Source organism: Muscardinus avellanarius (genome assembly GCF_963383645.1).
Source record: "Muscardinus avellanarius genome assembly, chromosome: 1".
NCBI classification, from domain to species: domain Eukaryota; kingdom Metazoa; phylum Chordata; class Mammalia; order Rodentia; family Gliridae; genus Muscardinus; species Muscardinus avellanarius.
The window spans coordinates 81052174-81075210 of record NC_137786.1 but is presented as its reverse complement, the minus strand read 5'-3'; the positions used below and the strand labels follow the sequence as shown (position 1 = coordinate 81075210).

General features: G+C 37.0%; 1 protein-coding gene across 14 annotated transcripts in view; it reads left to right on the top strand.

Annotated features, from left to right (window-relative positions):
• Nucleotides 1–23037, top strand: part of MCTP1 (multiple C2 and transmembrane domain containing 1) — a gene marked incomplete at both ends in the record, with an annotated part of 619238 nt that overhangs the window by 206146 nt on the left and 390055 nt on the right. The gene's annotated exons all lie outside the window — the stretch shown is intronic.

Here is a 23037-nt window from a genome sequence, read left to right as displayed (position 1 = left end):
AGAATACTTTCTCGCTTCTTAATTGACTCACTATTATGCTTAAGAATTGTTTCATTTCTATTAAAATTATACCTACTACCAAATTTCTAGGTTCTAACTAAATCATGGAAATTACTTTTCACTATATATGTATTCAAAAATTCATATTTTTGCCAAGGTCAGAGGGTTAATGTGCTAATGGAGGAAGACTGGGTTTCATCTTTTTTTGCAGGAGAAACTATAATTATTTCACCTTCTGAACGTTTGAAGGCAGTATTCCACATTGGAAAAAAGAAGGGAAAGCTTTAAAGAAAATAACTTAGTACTATGAGAAGTTTGGGACCTCAAACAGTACAAGATAAGAGATCCTAAAAGATCATGAGATGTTATAGACAGACTGTCCTAGTGCTAGATTATACATCATCCCCTGCTTTTTGGCCTGCACAAGGAGTGAGATATTCTGGTTATTCAAATAGTCTGCTAGAAAAAATTACTCTCTGCTATATGTTAATTTTTAAACTTCAATTAAAACAATAGAACAGAGTACACCCACATCAAGACAGGAGCATGTTGAATTGTTCTTTGCATTGCCCCTCACTTCATCCTGGTCATTCTCACTCGCAGTGGCTGTGCAAACTAGGTGTGAACGGCAACCCAGACTGATAAAGTATTGTTAAATCTAGTTTTCATTCTAAGCTATTTTACATAGAGACACAATTATTCACGACATTGTACAGCCAACTGGCGAGTACCTCATTGATACTGATAAGAAATTGAAGCCTCTTGCTTGTTCTCCTTCCTCTCTTTTGCCCGATCCTTTGGGTGTTTTCTGCCTTCTCTATACTTTCAGAGGGGCATGCTCAATGGGAAAGAGGGAGAGAAGGAAAAAGAACACTCTCAAAGAATGCAATATTTTATTTCTCAGCCTGTCATAAAAATTCTGATGAGGAAAGAGGTTCTATTTGATGGCTTAAATGAAATTTTCAGATGACTTGTACATTTCAATAATTAGGAAATCCCTTATATTTTGAGGTGAACAATAATTGGGAACTTGATTGGGGCCAACTTTTCAGACCTAACCTACCCGACGGAATGGCTGCAAAGATGAAACAAAATCACATCTGTTGTGTTCTGTCAACTATGTTTGAGAAAATGTTTTTGTTTTTTCCTGAAGTAAAGGAATTGAGAGACATTAGAGATACTTGAAATTCCACCTGGGATTCAGTATATCTCTTTTCATGAATGATAGTCTCATTTTTCTCCTGTTTGCAAACTGTTTTTATTGTCAATTTCTAATTTATATAAAATTATTTTTGCAAAGATAAGTTCCAAAAATGAACTCAGTTTTACCCAGTCTGAGTGGTCTTTCAAATTTCAAAAGGTTAAAAGAAAATCATCTCCACTTAACAGATAATATTGAGTGGCAATTAAATGTTTTCAAAGTAAAATAAACATTTGCTTTATCTCACCTGAGAAAGACATCTTCGTGTAAAATTTTCTTTATTTTTTTCTTTCAATTAGGCTTTGAAGAGCTCATGATGAGGAACTATAGCAATAGAGAGATTTTTACAGTGTGCTCTTTCTGACTCCTGAAAACTAAGTCTTTCTAGATAGTATTTTAAATACTATTGTCTTTAATGAATCGTCTTAGATATTGGAGGCATCACACTTGTTAGGAAAAATAAGGAACAATAACTGCCCTTTTTTTATTTTTGGTGGTACTGAGGTTCCTGGAAACCCTTCTACCTCCGGGCTACATTCCCAGACCTATTTTATATATTTTTATTTGGAAACAGGGTCTCTTAAACCAGCGAGGCTGGCTCCAACCAGTGCGATCCTCCTGTCTCCGCCTCCCAAGCACAGGGATTACAAGTGTGCGCCACCACACCTGGCGCTGCCCTTTTCTTACTGTGAAAATCACTTAGGAGCAAATGATACTGTTGGTATGAGAGTGCTTTAAGAAGACCAGGTTGCCCTCAAATATTACCATTACAGAGCAAGATATTCACAGTTATGTATTTCACAGGGAACTTAGATGTTATTTCAAATCTCATTTCATGAAGAATGGAATTTAGGCCTATATGGGTTAAGAAAGGTACAAGTTTCATTCAGCAAGAATCTGAGTAAGAACCTAAACCTGAATCTTTTTGCCTGCTTAGTTAACCAGAAGTTGGCCAGAAAACCATCTATTTATGTATACAACTGTTAAGGTAGATTTAAAAAAAAAAAACTCAACAATATTTTATAAATGCTGATGAGCATTCTCACAAAAAGATATATACTTTGTAGAATGCATCACAGAAGACATATTTCTTTGTTTGCAGGTTTTGTGAACTGAGGGTTTATTGTTTGGTCTAGTTTGATGGAACATGATTTGTGGAAGGATTATCAAGATATACCACCTAATGCTTGCAATTTCTTATCTATTTACTTTAGTAGACATTTTCAAGTTCTTATTCTAGGGAAGTAAGCCATAGAAATAAACATCCTTACTAGATAGGGATATATTTTGTTTTTTATTTTTCAAATTGTACATGGTATGGTAGAAGTTATATTTATTGAAAGTGCTTAGCAAAAAGATTTTTTCCCCCAAAGCTTAATTTTAAAAGGAGACAAAGAAAATTTAAACATGCAATGATCCAACCATTTCTGTTAGACTTGACATGGCTATTTTATGTTTATAGAACTCTTTCAGGGCAATGATAAGAGGAAAAGATGACTTCACATTCACAAAAGTTCATGATCTATGCCCTACTATAGCAATAAACGCAATATTTAAAAAGAAAGTTTTTCTTTAAAACCTTAACACTAACATTAGAAGGAAACCAAGTTTCCTTATGTTTATTTCTTACTCTTAAGAATTTAAACATAAGGGCTATGGGTTTATCTCAGTAGTAAAGTGCTTACCTAGCATGCATGCAGCCCTGGCTTTTAACTCAGCACTAGAAAAAATAATCCAAAATATTATATCTTAAATTCTTTCAATGAAAAGAACTCCTATGAAAAGTGTATTCTATCTTTATATCCTATGCTGCAACCTATAGCTTTGAGAGATAAATTAAACTTATCAAACTATGAGTAAATATTAGCCTTGCCTTGTAATCAAGTTCATGTTTGCACTGATTCCAACTATATTACTTTGCTGTATAGCCATTAGGAGATGAAGGATAACAAAGAAGAGGGATGGGTCTTAAAAAATATTTTTGCTAAATATAAATGCAGTGGGCTATGTAGCATCTAAGGAAAAAAATCCTGGGGCAGAGGGGTACAGTGGGATAAATCAACACATTTTTTTTTAATATTGACCTGCTCTTCTAGGTTTCCACCAACAGTTAGAAGGAGACCCTTATCTTCTTTGATTTCTGTTTTCTATCTATAAAGTTGGGGAAATATTTTAATCCCAGATAACAGTCTCAGACTTAGCTTGGTGTTTGGTAAATATTGTTTAGTGATCCTATGAATGTCAAGGTGAATGTCTTTGTTATTGATCTAGGTTTGTTATGAATATTCCCTTGAGATAACCCAAGTAAGAAAGCTGTGGAGATGGTTTGTTGGGTTTTACATCCATTTTACTTTAGTAGAAATACCCATATTAGTCACTCAGTCTCCCTTTCCTTAAGTTATTTACCAATGGGATGGGACTAGAAATATTTATTCAAGGCAATTTACTGAATACCCAAATATAATTAATCAAGCTCCATTTTGTTTTTGTTTTGGTATTGGGGATTGAACTCAGAAACATTTTACCTCCAAGCTACACCCCCAGCCATTATCTTTTATTTTTAAGTTTTTTCTGAAATAGAGTGTTGCTCAGTTGTTGAGGGTCTCACTAAGTTCCTGAGGCTGGCTTTGAATCTTCAATCCTCCTGTCTCAGCTTTCCAAATATTGGGTTTACAGACATGCACCACCATGCCTGACCTACAAATCAAGTTCCAAATTCTTCATCACAAGTGTTTCTTTTCGAAAATAAAAATAATAGTATTGTCTAGCATATTGTCAGGTTGTATAGTAACTTTTTATGAACTATTTATTTTATTGCAACCTTATAAGCTATTATTTTGGGGCACTGTTGTTATTATTCCCTTTTTACTGAGGGAGATACTGAAGTATAAAAGCAATCAAGTAAATTTATGCCAGGCATCATACAAATAGTAACTGAATGGCCAGAAGACTTAAGTACATTCTACATACCTAAAGTTAGCTTCTCTTGATCTTAGTAATTTTAAATGACTACTATAAAGTGCTGCAGAAAGGAAAACAAACATTACAATGTTATTTATACTTAATAATTTTGATGACAACAACATTCTCATTCTTAATGAAACTCAAATCTTATGAACCAATAATATATTGAAATTGGGCCTTCATGTATGATTGGGGTCAGTATTAATGTTGAATGTGCATGGAACATAACTAATCATGACTAAGAGATATCTTGGGTGATCTTAGTCTTTAGTTATGGGCAAAGATTTATTTTGTGTGTTTATCTTATTTTCAAGATACGGATTGGGCAGAAAGAGTTTTCAATGTATATAGTCATTTGATACTGTCCTAGGACAGCTTGTAGAAACTTATGTGTCTTAAGGGAAGATTCAAGTCATGTCCACTTTTCTATTTACACTCCTTAAATATCCCCTGATAAAAGTCATTATGTAGGTCAAGGAGCACATTGAGTGAATGTTATAATGGAAAAGTGTTAGGTCCATTATGCAGCTAGGTCCATTTTCATTTGCTTTCTCCAGAGATACTACAAATTATGCTTGAAATTCTTAGATAGTTTTGAAACACTAATGTTTCCTCAGGTCTTGCAAAGAAGAACTTACTACATAGTGTTGTGTACCATTAGTGCTGGCACAGTGTCCAATACATAGTGGACCCTCAGAAAAACTTCTGACAAGTTGGTTGGCACTGGTTGCGTGTATTTATGGGTGGGTGGATGGATGATAGGGATAAACTGGGCATCCCCAGATCTGTTCCAAGCCATGACTCATATGCCTGATACCAGGATGGGACCAGACTGTCATTGAGCATGTGGGTACAAGGGAATGATATATGATCTCTGAAAAACCTACTTCATTTCATCTCATACTTTATCATTTGATAATTTTCAATATGGAATGGACAGAACTGTAAGTCATTTCTTGCCACAAGCCCCTCTACATAGTAGAGCTTTAAAAATTTTACATAATGAACTACAATTTATTCACTTTCTTGGTTGTAAAGGCAAATGTATATAGATATATACACACACGTGTGTGTGTGTATGTGTGTGCATGTGTCTGCATAGAGATGGACACATAGAAACAAAGATGGAGATGAGATAAAATTAAAAAGGTTAAAATAAATTCAAACACCTAAATAAGTGGGAATTGTCAGTTTGATTATTGTTTGACTATTGTAGCATTTATTGTAAAATCTAATCAAGATGCAAAAGGTAAAAATTAGGACAGAATATCAAAGGAAAGAGAGATTTTCCAAAATAATTTTTAGGAATTTATAAATATACATATATTTCTTTCAATCCAGAAGTGAAAGATTTTTTTGTGTGTGAGTAGAGGCAAAAATTTTACCAGCATGCTCAGTCTAAAACTGAAAATAAGAATGTATTTGGCATAAGCAGTCAGTTTTGAGTGGTGGTTTCCAAAATGAGGATGGTGACTAAGGGTTTAAGATAACATTTTGCAGGTTTCAGAAGGGCTAGTAAGATGGTTATTGTTTCAAATTTTCCTTAGGGGTGTGGGGGGGAAACACAGAGAAAAATTTCCTGTAAAAATACTTGAACAAGCATGACTAAAGAGCATCAAGGTATATCCAAGTTTTAGACAATGGAAACCACTCTATTGGGAAAAGTACAGATTTAGCCTTGACCCAAAGCAATCATTAAAAACAAAAACACAAACTAAAAGAAAATCATCTCAATTATTATATAATCATTGGATGAATTCACTTCCCCCTGGCCCAAAACAAGGAAGCACATGATCACTATTAGAAGATGTTTTGTTTTGTGTGCAAGTGTTTTGTTTGATTGGAAATGCTGTGTGTGTGTGTGTGTGTGTGTGTGTGTGTGTGTGTGTTAGTGTTACTGGGGATCGAGCTCAGGGGCATTCTGTGCTACACTCCAAGCCCTGTTTTGTTTTGGTTTTTGGATTTTGGTTTTTGTTTTTAAACAGGGTCTTGCTAAGTTGCAGAGGCTGGCTTCAGTGGAAATACATTTGATTCTTATGGTCTACTGTTCGCTGGGGGTAATTTTCCTATAATGTATCATTATAGATACACTTAATCACAAAGATAGGTTCATATTTAACTACTCCTATTCATTTAAGACATTATACTTTTCTACCTCCTCCAATTTTCCAGATGCTAAAAAGTAAGTTCATATTAACATTGATAGAAAGCTTCATGAATGCGAATCATTAAATTAGTAAACAACCTTTGCACCTATTCAAATCATTTAGACAAATGAACATGAATGATTATTACATAGGGCCCTATTATAATCAATAAACCATACTTTTATCATCAAAGTAATAATGCCTTAGTAACAGTTGCCATCCCTGCTGCCTCTCTTGACTCTTCAGGAGTTGGGCAGCCATGCCTAAGCAGTGGTACTCTGAGGTGCATGGTCTTCTACTGTGGCCTTCAATTTATAGGAAAGTGATTCTTCAACTATATGGTGCGGCACATTCACCAGAAACTCTTATTCAATCTGGGCGTGGTGGTGCACGCTTGTAATCCCCGCGCTTGGGAGGCGGAGACAGGAGGATTGTGCAGGTTCAAAGCCAGCATCTCTGGCTTAAGAGACCCTGTTCCAAATAAAAATATAAAATAGGTCTGGGAGTGTAGCCCGGAAGTAGAAGGGTTCCTAGGAACCCCAGTACCACCAAAAAAAAAAAAAAAAAAAAAAGAAACTCTTGTTCAAACTTCATGTACTCAGGCCTATGCCTGAGCGTCTGACTCACTGAATGACAAATAGAGCTTAGTAATGAATTTTGAGAACTACCACCAGCTGATTCTAATGCACAGTCCAAGTGGAGAACACTTTGCTACTAGTGCTACACCTAGAATGTTCCTGCCTCACAGTGCTGCCATCTTCTTCTATAACTTGGGGACCCCTTTGAGTATGGGAGCGGCCATTTGGAAGGACATCGGTGAGCACCATATCTCTATGGGAGATCTCACTGAACGCCCTGTGTTGTGGGTCCAGTAGAAGCTGTGATCAGCACTCAGATCGAAGACCTGTGTTTGTGGCAGGGCTTGAGAGAGGGGGTTGGGGCAAATAGTCACAATGTGCAGCTATGACTGAATACTTCCCAGCCTGAGCCAAAGGCTCCTAGCCAAGCCTCAACATCAAACAGAAATGAGCTCAAGAGTCTGGAGGAGAGAAAACCAGTGGATGAGAAAGCTGAGATTCTGCTGATGGTGTGAGAATGATCCTTCATTCTGTTCCAGGCTAAGAGAGAGTTAAGATAAACTCCCAGAAGGAGGAGGATCAGTTGTACTGAATGGCCAGATTGGTGGAAGAAGGCCTTGTGAACTGTGCTGTGATTGTGTGTGGGGGTGTCATGGGCTATAACTGGAATAGAAAGGGACTTGAGGCACTGGGCTTAAGAAAGTCTCGCTATGCATCCATTGGAGCATGTGTGAGTTGAGTCTAGATTGGCCTGGGTTCAAATCCAGACTCTACCATATATCGTGACTTTGATGACATCATTAAGCATCTCTGGTTTCAGTTTCCTTCACCTAACACAAGAGTAAAAATACCTTCTTTGCAAGTAACAACAGTAGGTCTGGATGCAGATTATGATGTGGGGCCCTTTGTGCTGCCAGTATCCAGTGCACAAGCCTTTTTCACATTATCACAACTCAAGCATATACTACTCTAGGGGTCTGAGGTGCCGTCAATTCATGTGAGAAAGTCTTGGGCAAAAATTGAAAAGGCCTGTACTTTGCAGGGTAAGTTTGACAAGTAGAATGATTTATTAGAATCTTATTTACCAGCTCTTGTTTATATTTCCTCAGCCTTGTGTAATTTGTTTTCTTCAGTGTTTATCTAGCTAGGGTTAGGAGGAAAAGTCTCAATGTACTGCAGAACTGTCAGGATGGCTCTTGATACTGATTTCACTGGAACACAGGAGCAGCTTGGCAAACTCTGTTCTAGATTGAGTCCATTGTTTCTTCCAGAACCAAAGCCAAATATGCTTGGTATCAGTGGGCCAACTGACCTCCCTTCCGCCAACACACACACACACACACACATACACACAGAAAAATTGCAATGAATGGTCTCAGGGAAATCTCTGAGAAGTCTAATAGTTAAGAAGCCTGGATATCAGTTAAATTGTTTACTCTAAAGGAAGTCTTATTTTTCTCTCGGATCTATTGCAATTTCTCTAGCAGTTTTCCAATGTGAGAGTTCTGGCAAAGAATGCAAATAAGATTACTTTCACATGTGCATATTTATACCTAATCTGTTTTCTAGGGAGGCCAGCAGAGAAGTAAAATATATAACTCACCTCCCTTAAATGATTGCCAGATTTTAATAAAAATCTAGTTTATATAAAATGTTAAATTTTATTTAAGGCAATCCCATTTATGTGATTATGGATGCCATTCTGGCTTTTAGATATAGTTGAATGTACAATGACGACAGTTCCAGAGGGTGAAACTTTCAACCTACAGGGCCTCTATGCTCACATTAATATACTTTTTTTTTTTTTTTTAGAGAATGTCCCTTTATGCATTCTAGGATACAAAAATATCTTTTGAGAGCTTGTGTATTAGAAACTTTGGGGCCATGAAATTGGAGAATAAAATGTATGCTAACAAGAGGTCTACTCCCAATCATGAATATCAAAGTATAGGTTATACTGTGTGACATTAAAGTGGAAGGTAATATATGGAGTATAACCAGGGGAGAGGGAGTTAATTTAGATTATAGGCTCAGAAAAGTCCTCTCTGAGAAAGTGGCTGATGACCTGAAACTAGAAACATGCATAGTTAATTTTTGTTTCCCCATTGTTTGAAAGAAATGTATGTGAAGTGTCCTGCACAGTGTCTGGCTCAAAAGGTAACCAGGGGACTCAGATCCTGCCTGTCTTCTAATAGGGGAATATCAAGCCTTTCAGTGTTTAGAGACCAACTCCTGGCTGCACGTGCCGCCTTGAGCTTTGGATCTGGGGAGTTATAGGCATCTCTCAGGTTAGCTGAGGACCCACCTGGCCCAATACTAACCTTTGTGGTTAGCATCAACAGTATACCCTGTGTATAAATTTCTCCTCAGATCTGCTTTTGCCCAACATTTCTCTGCAGAGATGAGCGCCTTTTCTCTCCATTCCCCTGGGTTCCACTCCATCGGGTTTTGCTTTGTTTCCATTCTTGCACTTGTGGGAATAGATTCATCCTCTGGCACCCCAACCCCATGGAACTTCCCATAGACAAAGATATTGCCAACTCCCCAATAAGAGATACCAGCCTCTCTTCTCTTCTCCCCTCCTCTCCCCTCCCCTCCCTTCCCCTCCCCTCCTTTCTCCTCTCCTTCCTTCCCCTCCCTTCCTTTCCCCTCCCCTCCCCTCCCCTCCCTTCCCTTCCCCTCCTTTCTCCTCTCCTACCTTCCTCTCCCCTCTCCTCTCCTCTCCTCTCCTCTCCTCTCCTCTCCTCTCCTCTCCTCTCCTCTCCTCTCTTATCTCTCTCCCTCCCACAACCACCTCAACCAGGTCAACCCCCTCCCATGCAGTTCCTAGTTAAGACCAGAATTAGATTTATCTGCTTCTAGGACTTCATGGTTCCTACTTTTGCTCTTGCTCTCAAGAGCATGGGACTGGGTGAATTTGCCTAGCCAGGCCCAGACCTGTCTTTAAAGTGTTCTCCCACCAGCCATCCAGCCAGGGGCCTCCTACGCTGCAGTACTGTGGGGAACTCATGTGCTCTCAGTCTGTTGCTCCTTGAGCCAGGGCCGTACAGGGCAACCTGCCAAGGCAGAGGGACCAGCGGCAGTGCTTGGACTAGGACAAACCACACTGGGCTTTGCTGAGAGGAATGAGGCCATTATCTGGGGTGTACCTGAAATGAACTGGACTTGGACTAGTTGTCAGAAGATCCAGAGTATTGCAGAGAGAACAGAGTTACTGGAAATAACAGGACCTTTGGAGTTCCCTGAAGCTATCCTCTGATTTATACTGCAAAACTAGAGGCCCTCTGACCAAGGCAAGAGAGCGGGAGGAGGCCAGGGCAGGCGTAGATGGCCGCCCCTGGTCAGCAGCACCCAGGCTCTAGCTGTGCTGCTCTGGCACCTGTGTCCATCCCTCCCAGGCAGAGAGGCAAGCTGGGGTTCAGGACCACACCACAGAAGGGGAGTGTAACTACAGCCTCCCAGGGCATTTGCAGATCTGGCATCATGCAGATGCGTAAGAAGAAAACTTAGATGTCCTTAGAGAGTGCTCTGACGTGAGTATAAACATGACACACTCCATCTTGGAGGTCAGGAAGACAGTTATCTCCCCTCTTTGTAGTTTCTAAGGTTTGTAGTTTCTAAGGTTTTGTGGTTTCCAGGCTGCAGGGAGCTCTTAAGGAAGAGGATGGTCATTCCCTTAGGAAAGACCCCATGAGCCATAATCAGCAAAGTTAGGAATGCATGCAAATGTTTGCACCATACAGATTTCAAAATTATTTTCTGATCATTTTTTTCTGTCCGACAATGAGGAGACAAAAGGCAAGGAGCACGGAGAAGAGCATGCTTCCAGAAAGGATGCTTTTCTTGTTCCCTCACATGTTTTCTATTTTCAGATATGAGCATAGACAAACGTCTCATATCCTGTCCTTGCAGGTATGTCACTTGGCCTGGATCATCAATGTGGATCATGTGTTACTGTGTTGTTGCTGTTGTTGTTTTTAAATCTATGTTCTCAAAGGCTGGATTAACTAAGAAAGATACTTGTAAGCAGTTTCTTTTATTATGCTATATGATCAGCATGGCTTTCCCTATCAAAGACCCCAGGAGACAGTGAAAAACATAATCAGCACAGTTAGAAATGCATAAAAACATTTGCACTGTGCAGACCTCAAAATTATTTTCTGATCAGTTTTTCTTATCATTGTCCCTGTTCTCTGACCGACCGATACTTTGGCAGAGCTCTTGCTATTGCGTTGTTACCATTTTCACCTCCTCGTGGCTTTCTGAGCACTCATCGTGGGCGAAGAGGAAAATAGGGCACATTTGAGAGAAAATAGGTGACTATACAAAAGACAAGCACATTTCTTTGGCTGTCAAAATTAGCATTAAAAATTAAGATTGAGAACATCTGTTTTAATTATGTATGTAGCACAGGCTGTTCTGTTGTTTCACAGTTTTTCTCAGAGGGGAAGAAAAAGACAGAAAAGTTAACCTGCTAGTGCCTCACAGTCTTCCCCTGAAGCTAAGTTTAATTTGCTTTTATCTATAAAAAGCTACTATTGATATTAAATAATGTCCTGTGTGCAAATATTATGAAAAATGTTTGCAATTCCTTTTGCAGGCCCTTTATTGTGCAATTGGAGAGGACAGACTAAATGCAGTAAACCTAAATTTCAAAACAGAAATGACTGCCAAAGTGGGCTTGCTCAATGTCTGCTTAAGCACAGAAGCTTTATTTCTTGACTCAGTAATAAGCACCATAGTAATGTAAACAGATACTGAGCAAGCTGCTGGAACAGCAAACGAAATGGAAGTGAACTATGTAGAAAACAGATCCTGGCCACCCAAGCAGCTGAAGACTTCAAAATTCTACCTAGTGTCCCCGAGTATTAGATACTATAGCAAATTAACTCATAAAAGTCCAAGGGCTCTGTGCATCTGCCAGCTGCCACTGAGGAGGTTGGTATATTCAACCTCCTGGAGGTTTTTGTTTGTTTTCTTTTAATTTCCTTTTTTAAAAAAACTATGGTCAATTTGTGTGTTTACTGCCCCTTAAAACGATATATTTCTTTCCCTTTCTATTAACATTTTCATTCTCTTTCTCTATCTTTTCTGTGAATCAAATTCATTTTCTTTCACTAGATATTACTTAAAGGAAATCTACCCACAATAGTATTTCTGGTCTTGAGAAACTTGCAGTTAAATGTGCCTCAGTTCTCTTCTTTATATTCTAATTATATTCTATATATATATGAGGAGGAGGCGATAATGGGTGACAACACAATAGCAAGAGCTCTGCCAAAGTATTGGTAGATCAGAGAACAGGAACAATGATAAGAAAAAGAAGGGAAAGGAAATAATTTCAAAGTCTCCATAGTGCAAATGTTTTTATGCATTCCTAACTGTGACGATTATGGTTTTCACTGGCTCCTGGGGTCTTTCATAAGTAAAGCCATGTTGATCATATAAAGAATATGTGTGTGTATGCATATATAGAGAGATAAAATAAAAATATGTTGAATAAAGCATTTATTTAACTTTGCATAGATTAATAATAAATTTAATAGAATACAACATTTGCCCTTTTTTCCTATTAAAAAAGCAAGACCTTGTAGTCCTAGCTACTTGGGAGACTGAAGCAAATTGATCATTCTTCAAAACCAACCTGTGGAACTTAGTGAGACTCTGTCTAAAAACAATACTTAAAATTATCTAGGATGCAGCTTAGTGGTAGAGTGTTTGTCTAGCATGTGAAAGGCTCTGGGTTCAATCCTGGTACTGCAAAGGAGAAAGAAAAAATAAAAAAGACCTGTTCCACAGGATAGTGCATGCCAGTAGTATCAGTTACTCAGGAGGCTGAGGCAGGCTGGAGGATTACTTGAGTCCAGGAGTTTGGGGACAGCCTAGGAAACATAGCCAAGACTCTATTTCTTTTCCCTTCATTTTCTTTTTTTTTTAACTCTTTATTTTGAAACAGGGTCTCACTAAGTTGTTCAGGGCCTCATTAAATAGCTGAGGCTGACTGTGAACCTACAATTCTCCTCAGGTTTCCAAGTACTAAGATTACAAGAATGTGCCACCGTGCCTGGCAAGACTCCATTTATTTAAAAAAAAAATCGAATTAAGAATTATTTTTGAAATTGAAAAGTCAAAATTAATTTAACAATTATTCTTAAAATTTAAATTAAGAAATAGATTGAAATTTATCCTAAATATATACAAATATTTAAATGTACTTTATAATCCAGGAGTGGTGGCATACGCTTGTAATCCCAGCATTTGGGAGGCTGAGTCATTTATATAGATTGTTGTATTTGGGTTGATAATACTTTTTTGAAATATTTGCATATATTTTAGATTTGTTTTCTCCACAGTTTTTGTTTATTGGTGCATTGCAGTCATACATCTTAATGGAGTACAAGATGGTAGAGACATACATGCACACATCACTCATTCAGCCCTTCTCCAATTGCTGTCTTATTCCCTCCTCCCTCCCTCTTTCTCATGTTTGTGAGTGATCTTGGCCAACATCTTTTACTTTTCTTGCAATTACATGCTTTATACTTTGAAATAATTTGTGTAATACTGGAAATATTTCTTTGGTGGAAGATGACTTTAACTACTGATAACATTTCTTAAATAGTTTTAGTAATGTTCAAACTTTTTCATCCTTAAATTAGTTTTGATAGATATTAATTTCAGATATATATCTACTTTAAGAAGTTTCAAGTGAATTGAAAATTTTATCCTATTTTGTAGAAAATGTAGAAATACTGAAGTTTTTACAGAAAAATGATACAATGGGCAGAGATATTGCGCATGATGAGTTGGATCAGTATTGGAAAAATAAAACTCTTTACTGGTTATTTATTTATTTATTTTATATATTTATTTTGCAGGTCTGGGGATGGAACCCAGAGGCATTCGACCTCTGAGCTACACCCCCAGCCCAATTTTTTATTCTTTATTTTGAAACAGGGTCTCACTGAGTTGCGGAGGGCCTCACTAAGTAGCTGAGGCCGTCTGCGAACACTGATCCTCCGGGCTTAGCCTCCCAAATGCTGGGATTACAAGCGTGAGCCACCATGCCTGGCTACTGGTCATCTATTTAAATGGCAATGGTTAAAACCATTTTGAGATGGTCATACTCAGTAAAACCACATCTAAATCTATTAATAAAAGTATTCAATCTTCTTACTCTTTCAACTCTGTAAAATATAGCGTCTTTTCTCATGTGAAGATTGCTTTAGTAAATGTTATTTTAAAGGAAACTCCAAGGTCTGGTCAATATCCCATTCTTATATGCCATATAAGTGTAACTTTGGGTCTTTGTATATGGCTCAACTATAGAGTTTCTCTAGATGGTGTCTGTTGTACCCCTGAGGGCCTTGAACATTCTTTTCAGTGACTGAGAACTTGTTATGAATACCAGATTGTTGGTGGTATCCTTAGGGCCAAATGATTTACAATTGCATAGATAATTCATTTTAATGTACACCTGTCATCCACCAAATGAGTTATTAAGGGTAACCAAACTTTGGCTTTTGTAAACACACTCTGAGGATACAAAATCAATCACTCCCCAAGACATCCTGCTGGCACACCTGACAACACTGCATAGCTCCGATCAGGTACACTAGCAGTCGGTGGAGAGGCAGAAACTCCATGGATTTCTGAATTATTTCCGTGTGAACTATTTTCAGAAGTGATTCTGATCCTGGATTTTCTTTGAAAGGAAATGGCCTCATAACCACCTCAAGTGAAGAGTAAAAGAAAAAAAGATCTCTGAGTTGAGGCTTTTGAGTGTGGAAAGTTCCACTTTCTCTGGTGCAGTCATGAACCACAGGATCACCTGCATTATGCCTACTCTCTGTAGGAGAGTTCATTTCTCTCTGGGTACTGGGGAAATTTGTTTTAAAAAATTATGCAGGAAAATGCTTTTCAGATCAATTCCTGTACCCAGCAGTCAAAAGAAAACAGTGTGGACAATCAATCAGTGTTGTGTGCAGCACACATCGAAATGTATTATGCGTTACTATTTGAATATGGTTAAACTTTTCCAGCTTTGAGAGTATTTGTAATCACCAAAGTTAAAAAGAATGCAAATACAGAAGGATCTGTAGGAACTGTTTAATCCCTTTGACTCTATTCCATGCTCAGGGGACTCTTGGGTGTGTTCAAAATCTTTCTCAACCTTACTCCTGCTGTTTATCTGATTTTCACATCTATAAAGAAAGCTAAAACTTAGGGGGAGCTTGGAAGATATTTTTTACAGCTTCAATTAGACTGTGTATTACTTTAAGCCTAGAGATGCTACCAACCAACAGTTAAGAGTCAAAATAAAGTTTAGGCCCTAAAAATACATCAAGGCATTAACTAAGATGGGTTTTTCCAAACATCTTTTTTCAATCAAAATACATACTCTTCAATAAGAAGCATAAAAGTTGTATGTAGATTCTTTAAATTTTTCTTGTGTACAGTTTCATTCTATAAACATAATAGAGGTATAAAAACATAATTTTAAAGAATTAAGTAGTGTTGAAACAACATTATTACCAAACATCATTGATTAAATTGGGTAGAAATAATGAATCTTAAATTCCAATCTCATGTCTCCTGAGTCTTTTGCTTCCAGTGTTTTGCTGACATGTATCTAGGATAAGAACCTCAAGTTCTTCCTCACAAAATGGTTAATAGAGCTAGAGAATAAATATTCAGGCTCAGGGATGAAGCCCAGCCCCCACCCTTCATTGGCAGCTATTTAACTTCAGGGAAGGGTTGTGAAAACTGATATCGAAGTATGTCCAATGTGCAATGGAAACAGAAAGCCCATGTATAAAGACAGGCAAAGAGAATCCTGCTACAAATATGATTTAGAAAAATTACCTCCATTTTTAAGAATTCTCTTTTCAACTGTGGTTCATCTCTAACAAATGTTTTACTCCTGTGTATATTCATCCAGCCCATGCTTGAGTCTTTTCTTTTTCTGTGTTTGGCATGTCAGAGAGTTGGTGTGGCTAAATCAATCTCAACCCGTGCTTTGTGACCAGCCTGTCCTCATCATAGCCTAATGGAGTTGTCAGATGGTGAGGAGGGCCAACATAGTCCTGGTGGTCTCTTGCTGGGAATTCACAGTGCAGGAACAAACACCGACTTTAGGTAGATTCATCTTTAAATTCTGTTTTCACATATTTTCTGGATAGACATCAATTATACTAACAGAGGTGCTGATTTTTAATTATTGTGGAAGGGGGAAATGCACATCAGCCTTTTATCTCTAAGCTTTAGTACAATTTTAGAAAAATACAAATTTTTAATTCTTCTCAAGTATATTAATAAAGCCCTGTAAGATTGCTTACTGGAAATTGTGATGCAGTTTCATCAGAAATAATTTCATAGAAATTACCCACAGTCTATTTAAGCCAATGGTTGTCAAGAGTGCTTGAAAACAGCAGGTTCTAACAGCTCTGTAGGAGCTGGTTACACACAGTGTCAGAGAAGCACTGTTGAAACATGCTCAGGCTCTTCCTTTCTTAGCTTCCCCTTGGTAGCAGGTAGGTGGCATCTTGCAACTCTAGGTACAGCATCTATTCCAAAGAGATTGCAGTCTCATCTTGAGGTGATAGGAGTGTGGTTGATTCCCCGAGAGATCCTATGCTAAGGCGAATGGAGAACTGGAGAGCAGTTAAGTGTAAGCAAAGAATAGCCAGGAGCTAAAGACTTGTGATCTGCTAAAAACAGTTAATTTCAAACTGAATCTGTGCATGTCTCTTCTGGTCCCACCAAAGCCCCTTGGGGTCAATCTGCCTACTTTCCTTTTCTACTGCTCTGATTTGTTGCTTTTGACTTGGGTTTCTCTTCACCTTGAGTTCACAGATAGAGAAGTGTCTCAATTTATTTTTGCCCTTGCTTCAGAAAGCATAGTCCCTTCTGATAAAGTATGAGGACTTTTACTCCAAGTGATGATAAAAAGAAAACCACCTAGAAATGAAAAGTACCCTATACTTATCTTTCTCTTACTCCATCCATAACTACCATCATCATTCTGCACATCGCTTCTCTCTTCTCCCTTCCCCTTCATTTCCTTGTCTTCTTATTTTTTTCACTTTGATCTGGGGGAGATAATGCTTCTATTTGAAATAACTTACGGTACAAAATGGACTCAACCAAAACACACATTTCAGAGAGTAATCTTAATTCTTGGATGCATATGGTTGTCACCAGAATAGCTAGAGCTTTCGAGCCCCTGGTCCCAGTGGGGAGTGTGGTCTTGGGCATGAGGATGCGAGATGGAAGCCAGCCGGGGATGTTGCTGAATAGACCAGCACTTAGGATCAAGGAACTATGGATTTTTTTTTTTTTTTATGAAGAAAATCTCAGTGGAACTCTAGGGCATATTGGTCTTAACCTTTGAAAGCCGAGTTTAGAGTTCCTCCTGGAGTAAAAGGAGGAAAATAATGTGCGCAGTAGAAAGATTTGTAGCAGTAAGGCACATGAGAAGAAAAATTTTCTATATTTTTCTCATGCAAACCTTACCCCTTCCATTTATTTTTTACTTCACTATGTTGAAGTTTGTAGAAGACCTAATAGTTTCAAAATTGCTTTCCCATGTTATGTTTCATGCGGCCTCATGACCATTGAGGAAGGCAAGCAGAAGATGTCTAGGGAGCTTATTTAATTGATGAAGAAGGCAAAGTCCAGAAAGATTGAATTGCCAAAGGTCATCCACAGAGTATTTGGTACAGATCTGTGACTGGAATTCAATTATTCCTTCACTTTTCTTCTTCACACTAAAATCCTTCCTCATAATTCTGGCCTAGACTTGTGAGATTAGCAAAAAGACTGTAACATAAGTTTACATGTATTATGTTTTTAAAAATCTGAACTAGAACCAGGCATGGTGGCGCATGCTTGTAATCCCAACATTTGGGAGGCTGAGACAGGATGATTGTGGTTCACAGACACCCTCGGCTACTCGGTGAGACCTTTGCAAAGGACTGTTTGCCCCTGTTTCAAAATAAAGAATAAAAAAAAAATAGGGCTGGGGGTGTAGCTTGGAAGTAGAACGCCTCTGGGTTTCATCTGTAGTACCGCAAAATAATTTTTTTGAACTGCACAACATTTCATACTAACATGGGAATGAATTTTTCTCCAGTATTTAACATTGTACTATTACCTTAAATTCTATTTCTTATAAGAATAAACCATAAGTATTTTATGCATTTGAAATGTTTGGAAGCACTTTGTAGATTAAGAGCTAAGAGCCAAAGTCTCAGCTAATTTATCTCATTAGAATATGAATAGCAAACTTAAGGCTATAAAAATTTCTGGGTTGAAAATGATTTCAGACAGAACACAGATTCATCTTGAGAAGCCTAGTTGGTTTTTATTCTGTAATTTAATTAAAATAGACACAATTGATAGAAATACAGTTACTCTTTCAACATAAATAAGCTTTTAGTTGTTGGAATGAGTCCCATGAAATGGAGATGGGGAAATAAATATTATTGTTTCAGGATGGTTATCTGAGTTTGATTATCTCTGACCCTGCTTTCTATTCTTTTGATCTGACAGTTTGATGCTTATTGGTATTCTACCAGAGGTAGGAAAGAAGAAATATAATGATGTAGACAGAGTTAGGAACTGCATTTGTCACAGCACTGACTGCTTTCAGTAAAAATCCTGAGCCACTTAATGGTATATAACAAGATGAAGTTTGGAGTTAGGACTATTCCAACCCCAAATTACCAAGACGTTTGGAAATTATTTGCTGAACCAAGCAGTTATTGTATTCCGAGAGACATTCTTAGTCTCTATTTAAATGTGTAATTTTCTATCATTTTGATAGGTATGTAAGTTTCTGCTGATTACCTTTCTTATTTTTTAACTGGCTTATGTGGACTGTAATTAATGTGGATTTTTTTAGCAAATTATATTTAACACTAAAAGAATTACTTATACTGGTTCATGACATCTAAATTTTACTTACTGACTTTTAATTCCAAGTGATTCACTTCCCCATTGCATTATATTGTAGGACAAATAAGTTTCAAAATAAAAAAAACCCTTTTCTTATATATGTATTGGGTACTAGGCCAGGTTTTTATTTAGGAAATTTTTTTTATTTTTTTATTTAGAAGGTTTTTTACTTTTCCAAGGTTTTTAAATTTTTTTGTCTAATTTCAATTTTTCCCCTGATTCAATTTGATACTTAGAACTGCAGTATCTTCATTATCAATTAAAGAAATCTGTCTAAATAAAACTTTTTTCTCAAAACGGTTTATACTGCCCAGTTGAATTTTTAATTCAATACTTTCTGTAACATAATAATTTTGTTAACTCACAAAATGTGTGTGTGTGTGCATGTGTGTGTGTGTGTGTGTGTGTGTGTGTGTGTGTATTTCATAGGAACCAAACTCAGGGTTTCATACATACTAGAAATGTGCTCTACTACTGACCTATATCCCTAACCTTAATAGTTTATATTATTCTTATATTTCAAGGCATTTTTGAAACCACAGAAAGTATAAAGAACAACAAATATCTCTTGCCATTCTCTATTATCAATAAATATTCATATTTGTAATCTTTATTTTTGTTCTTATTTTCCCCAAGAAATAAAATAAGAGATTCTGTGGCCATAGATCTGGTACTCTTTCGGTATCTAGTTAATCTTTTTATATAAATATTTTTGTGCCCATACACAAATTATAGTACTTTTTATTTATGTAAATGAATCCAATTATTTTTCCGTAACCTGATTTTCATACTCACTATTATTTCTTTGTGTCAGTTCTTAGAAAGTGTGTGTGTGTGTGTGTGTGTGTGTGTGTGTGTGTGTGTGTGTGCACCCTTATTTAGGTAGGCAATGGCTACTTCACTGAGCTACATCCCTAGTCTTGTGTTTATAGGAATTCATTCCTTTAAAGGAAACACTAGATCAGCAAAACTTGGGAACTGAGGAAGCAGTACTTCTCCAAAGAACTAGCAAGAGGAAGATCACTAAAACAAGAATTATTGCAATTAAGGCAGGACACAATATATGGGCTCCAGAGTTGAATTTGAAATGCCAGCTGAATCCACCGTGTCACCAGCAATACAGAAATACTGGAGGGACTCGGAGAGGGAAAGACCATTTTCTGTTTACTCCGCTCACTGTTAAGGAATTAATAGTCAGCATGTTAAGACAACAATTATATCTGCAGTATGACATAATTCCAGATAATTCACTTAAATTGGAAAATCATCATATTCATTTTTGATATTTTTAAATGGAATTCTGATAGCACACATTTTACCTACATTATATCCTCATAAATTTTAGGTAGGTAAGAAACTTGTGCAATATAAATTCAAAATCACTGATACCTTAACTCCTGTGATCTGATTTTCTCCAGCACCTTTTTCTTAAACACATATCTACCCACACTCTCTATTAAGTTTCATATTAGCAAAATATTCCTGCAATGAGAAAATTTTGAAAGATGCATTAATGAGATTTTAAGTGTAAGCATTCCTCAAGTGGATGTCTTAAGAAATAGTAATTCCCTCCAGCTAAAATATTAAATATGTGGAAAATCAAGCCCACAAAGAAATTATTACAGTCACAATTTTATATAATATTCCAAATCATGTATAATTCACTTCCCTTTTGTTGGGTTATACTGACTTTTAACTTTTAACTGATGTCAAACATATAATATGAATCACATACTATGTTTGTGTGGGCAGATAGAAGTTTATCATCATTTTTCTCTCACATAATTTATGTTGCATTAAAAGTTGATATGTAACATACTAACCTTAAATCAAGATATAAGTAATCATAATAGCTAATGTTCATTTGTTGCTTATAAGCCAGAGATGATCTTATTTTCTTTTCACGCCTTGCTTCTAATTATCTCAAAAACCCAGCCCAGTAAATATTACTAATCCCACTTATCCCATTTTATAGATTAGAAAACTGAGGACTAATGATATTAAGCAACATACCCAAGGAAATATGTTGTTGGTTATCATCTTTTTGTCTCTATAGTGTGTGTGTGTGTGTGTGTGTGTGTGTGTGTGTGTAGGGTACTGAGGGTTGAAACCAGGGGCATTCTACCACTAGACTACACACTCTTTATTTTTCATTTTGGAAAGGGATCTTGTTCAGTTATACTGCACTGGACTTGAACATGTGCTCATTCTGCCTTAGCCTCCCAAGCACTCAGATTATAGGCATGCATCACCATGCCTGAATTGTCTGAGTTTTTTATAGAGCTGTTTATAAAGACTAATCAGTTAATATTTTTAAATGGTTATAAAGGTGCCTGGGTCTTATAGGTATTCAGTAAATGTATTAGTACCATCAACTCGAATCAGTATTTTTGGACTCATCAAGATTGTTTTACATGGTTGAATGCATAAATAAGTAAACAAATGTTTTCATATATACTCTAGAAAATAAGGATGATAATAATCTTGATTAGCTCAAAAAAGAACTGCAAAAAGGGGCACAGTAAGCCAGGCATGGTGGTGCACGCGTGTAATCCCATCGTTTGGGAGGCTGAGACAGGAGGATCATGGTTCATGGACAGCCTCAGCTACTCAGTGAGTCCCTTTGCAACTCAGTGAGACCCTGTTTCAAAATAAAGAATAAAAAACAGGTCTGGGGTTGTCTCTTGGATGTAGAATGCAACTGGGTTTCATCCTCAGTACTGCATAAAAGTCTGGGACTAAAGTACATTAAATTTAAAATACTCTAAAAATAGGAAATTGCACAGTACTAAACATAATATTCCAAACCCACAGGAAAAAAAATCCCCCGGAGCACCCATAGATTGCTGTATGGGTAGGAACCACTCCAAAAGAAACAAAGAGAGCCATGTGCCATGCATATTATTTTGGTCAACGTCAGCCCAGATGTGCAATGGTGGTTCTATAAAATTATTAAGAAGCTTGAAAGTCTTTATAACCTGGTGACCTGATAGCCATAATAGTTTGTGTAAGCACACTCTCAGATGCTCACAGAATATATGTACCATAGGAGAAAGAGAGAGGGAGAGAGAGAGAGAGGATGCACACTCAAGCAAATATATGGCAATAAAAATACCCTGTGGATTTATGTGTTTCCCTTGATATCTGTTAAGCCCAAATTAATGATCATCTATTTGTTAGTATGTTTTCTTTATTCCCATTAATATCCAGTAGGTTGTCTTCTATACAGTAGGGATTTCATGAATAGTTAATGATTAGATAGGAAACTTCACCCTTATAAAGAATGCTACATCAAAAATTAATCTGGTCCAAGAATAATTCTTTAAGAGATGGGAGAGGTAAACACTGAAGGTTCACTATGGGCAAGCAAAGCTTGGATATATCTATCAAGTGAATGATACCCAGTTCTCAGAAATCCAAGCAAGAGAGATTTTTGTTTCATCTCTTCTTCATATGTTGTATAGGCTCTAATACAATGTCTTGCACAGGATAGAAAATGATTGCTGAATCAGATCATAGTTTATTCTTTCAAATTTTTCCAATAAGATGGTATCCCTGACTCCTATTCTCTATTTCAGAATGCCTTTATTGAGTTTTATAGCTATGATGTATTGAGTTTGGTCTCTGGAGAAATTGAAAGGAGTCCTGGCTGCACTATTACACTAATTAGATGACCTAGCCAGGTCTCTTGAGCGGGGACCCTCACAGTTTTCATCTATTTTATTCTATTGTATTGTAGTCTCTGTGCAAATTAGAGCCAAATAACATCACTTTAAGCTTTATATATTCAAAATTCCAAAAAGTGAAGCAATAAAATAAAAATAAAAGCCCAGGATTTTCTGAACTCATAGATTAGAAAAATTATCTGTAGCTGAATGAGCAGTTGTGTAGACCTGGGTGCTTTTCTTTACCAAGTGCTCTGGGCCATTTTTATAATGTTGAAGGTTTGGAACATTTAATCATGTATAGAGGAGACAGCTGATTTCTATTCACTACTTAATAGTTTCCTTAATCTTGAATTCAATCTTATTACATAATACCTCCCTTCTATTTTCCCCTCAAGGTTCTGCTTTTCAGCTTTAAATGTTTTGTGAATCCTCGTCTGTCTCCTTCTGTCTTTTTGAGCTGTGGAGGCCACAGTTTGCTTCATGTCAGTCTGTGCTGCAATTTGTGAATCCTCCTCCTTGGA